Here is a 4,072-nt window from a genome sequence, read left to right on the forward strand (position 1 = left end):
TTTACCAGCAATTTTTAAAATGACGAATTCTATTTTCTTTGCCATAATTTGGTTTATGAAATTCTGCCACCTTTCGCCAAAACACAAAAATTCATCTCAATTAAATTTAGCAAATTTTAATATAGAAATTGTTAACGTTACGAATTACAGCTCATGATGTATATTATTAACCAGAATTCTAATGCTTGTTTCTGGCTGAGGCGAAACACTGTGCATGCATAAGCCGAGATCTAGCTGGATCGCTGTTCAGGTTAAAAACTCGTTTGGGAACGGCGGCTGAACGGGGTTAGTATGCTTACGAGCGAGAACAGCGGACGATTTGCAGTGAGAATTTCGTTCAATTGGAAGAAAGTGCGAGAAGCGAGAGAATGAAAGTTAAAAAAAATTGTGGAATTGAAATCAATTGTTATTAAGTCAATGTTACGATGTACAGTGTTAAGCGAAGAAAGTATTGTAACCGATTAAAGATACAACTGTATGGCGTTAGGCAGAAAATAGGATCGTTCAGTTTCGGCCAAGTGCTGCTTTATGACGAAAACCACCATGTAATTTACATAGGATGCTCGTCGTAAGCCCAAGTAAAGGAGAAGGGCTTGAGGGAATGAACTTTGCACCATCCTCATTAAAACAAAAATAAGATGCTAAGATCATAATTATAATAATGGTTGGCGCAACAATCCAATTGGATCAGAGCCTGTGTGTTAGAGCACTTCATTCAAGACCGTAACTGTACACTACAGGATTACAGTACCCTATAGGAGGCAATGTGGTCAGTATTGCATTCGCCCGAGATTATTACTCTGATTTCACTCAGGTACTCATTCACAGCAGCAAATCCAACTGTCAACAGTTAGAATTAAACCGCGACCTTCTTTGTGCTCTAACCAATGAGCTATCCGGACACTAGGAACATGAGAGTATAGTTGGAGTTGTTCGAGTATGCTAAATCCAATCTGATCCTTTTTGGTGACAGGTCTGCGACAGACCGACCAATCAAATGCATCTAATATCGTTAAAAATAAAATGATCGTGTTGAGTAGTAAGCCTCGGAAAAACGCTAGGACGTGCAACTCGGTCGACCTTGGGCCTGTCAGAAACGGGTAAGGGTTCTTGACGCATGGACGGCGTTAATGTATAAGTAAATTAGTGCGGGTAAAACAAATACGTGTCCACATACTAAACATTGGCGCCCTCACTGGAAACACCGAGGAACTCGCAAGAGCCCTTCGGAAAAGGTGCATTCACATCTGCGCTCTGCATGAAACCCGATGGTCTGATGCCAAAAGCTGCGACGTAGATCGCCTAGTCGGTAAAAATGGCTACAAACTCCTCTACTTTGGTAACCCACACACTCAATACGATATTGGCATGACTATCTTTGCCGTGATGCCATTAAATAAGTCGAATGGTTTGATGACCGGCTGATGAAGCTCATCATTATATCAGCTGATCGCACTATTCACTTCTTCACCGCGTACGCACTACAGGCAGGTCGACCTAATGCCGAGAAAGATGCTTTCTGACAACTTCTCGATGAAAAGACTAGTCACGTGCCTACTGATTATATGTCATCATTGACGGCGACCTTAATGGTCATGTGGGTGAAAAGGCAGACGCAAATAGGTGCCATGGGGAAAGGGGTTCGGAGCGCGCCATGTGGGTGGCGAGCGTATAATCGATTTTGCGGACACCCATAACGTTGTACTTATGAATACATGGTTCATCAAACGATTGTCTCATTTTCCTACATTTTATAGTGGGAACAGTAAAACGCAAATTGACTATATTCTCATAAGACGCCGACATTTTACCACTGTCACTGATTGCAAAGCCGTTCCCCATAAGACCATCGCACCTCAATATCGGTCGATTGCCGTCCTGCGAATTAAGCCACCGATAAAAGAGCGTGAGCGTGAGCGTGAGGAATGCACTGGCCCGCGACGCATTAAATGGTGGCGATTTGGTGAGAAGAAACGATCTTACTCACACGATTACCGACCATTACGAATGTGGAAGACTCATTGAACCAAATGAAAGACACAATCCACAAAGCGGCCTCTGCAACCCTCGGGGTCATCAAGCCGGGTAAGCGGAACATCAACCGAGATACTTGACTTTGGAATGAAGATGTTGAAATGAAGGTCCGTGAAGAGAAGCCACTTTACCACAAATTTCTCAACGATAAAACGCTTGCTAATTGGCAAATTTATAAGAATGCCAACCGCGAAGTAAAGAAAGCAGTTGCTGTCACCCGAGTGGACCATTACAAAAATCTTTACGATAAACTGGACACTCGGGATGGTGAGAGAGATTTGTATCGACTTGCTAAAAGCCATAACGAACATACACAGGATATCGAACACTTCTGTGGCGTTAATAACAAGAACGGTACTTTGCTTACCAACCGTCGAGTCGCAACGGATAGATGGTGAGAATACTTCGATCAGACTTCAACTCAAGAATTTGCTCATCCTCCATTTCTACAATCATTGCCGACATTTGGACCAGTTCCACCTGTCAGTGCAACTGAAGTCGAAGAGGTAATAAAACAAATTAAATCGGGGAAAGCCTGGGGGAAGAGCTGGGACCCAACACTGTGGCTCAGTGAATCCTTTAATCGGGTTATTCAGGAAGGAAGAACACCATCTGACTGGCAAGGAAGTACCACTGTTCCAATATGCAAAAAGAAAGGTAGTCCAGCAGAATGTTCAAATTACCGTTCGATCTGGTTACTTTCCCATACCATGAAGATTTTTGAACGCATTTTTGACATCTATATTCGCGAAACCGTTGAAATAACCGTGGATCAACCCGGATTTGTCAAAAACTGCGGAACTATTGACGCAATACACGCTGCGCGGTTGCTCATGGAGAAACACCATGAAAAGTATCGCCCTCTTTACATTGAATTTCTAGATCTAGAGAAAGCTTTTGACCGTGTACCACACGAACTCATCTGGTATGCTTTACGACAACACTTGGTGCCAGAAGAACTCGTGCGCTGCGTTCAATTGCTCTACCACGATCCGAAAAGTAAATTTAGAAGTATGGCGGGTGTATCAAAACCGCTTCGTGTTTCTGTTGGCGTTCAATGAAGTGCCCCCTTACCACTCCTCTTTGTTCTTGTTATGGACACCGTCACACGGGATATCCAACGTCCAGCGCCCTACACACTGCTTTATGCAGATGATGTTTTCCTAGCATCTGATAGCAAAAATGATCTCGAGCAACTTGTCCAAAAATGGAATGATCGCCTCATGCAAAACGGTCTCAGATTCAATCTAAACAAAACTGAATTTTTGACGACCGATCCGCATGAAACAAGCATAATCACTGTCAGAACTGAGCGATTTAAATACCTCGGGTCAACGCTATCAGGCAATGGAAAATTGTGTTATGAAATTGCTTCATGCATTAACGCAACCTGGATGAAGTGGCGTTCCAGAACTGGTGTTCTTTGTGATCGACGTATTAACGAATGTCTCAAATCTAAAATTTACCGCAATGTCGTCCGCCCTGTCGTCCTCTATGGTGCTGAGTGTTGGCCGACTATAAAAGACGATGAGCGGCGTCTTGCGGTAATGGAGACGAAGATCGATCGGGGAAAATTGCGAGAGAGGCGTCTTCGATGGTATGGTCACGCAATTCGTGCTAACGAGAATTCACTTGCCAAGATTGGTCTGAACATCGAAGTCGTTGCTAAACGACCAAAAGGCAAGCCGAAACAACGGTGGCTTGATACGCTGGATGGGGATTTAAAAGCCTCGAGATTGCACCCAGATCAGGCATTCGATAGAGCCAAATGGCGAAACCGATCACGACGAGCCGACTCCGCTTGTGAAGGGGACAAAGGCTGGAAAGAAAGAAAAAGAAGAAGTATGGCCTTTTTTTGCCACAATTTTCCCGGGTTCCCGGGTTTCTTCTTTACGGCACTGGTGGCGGCGGGTTGCGGTTTACGCGCTATGCTATTTAAAAGTTTATGGGAGCTATATATCAATCAAATAGCGGATCCACACCTGTATCCGCTGATGAATATGAACATGAAAGATCAAATTACAAAATACAGTTTAGA

This window comes from Hermetia illucens, chromosome 5 (genome assembly GCF_905115235.1).
Source record: "Hermetia illucens chromosome 5, iHerIll2.2.curated.20191125, whole genome shotgun sequence".
Classification (NCBI taxonomy): Eukaryota; Metazoa; Arthropoda; class Insecta; order Diptera; family Stratiomyidae; genus Hermetia; species Hermetia illucens.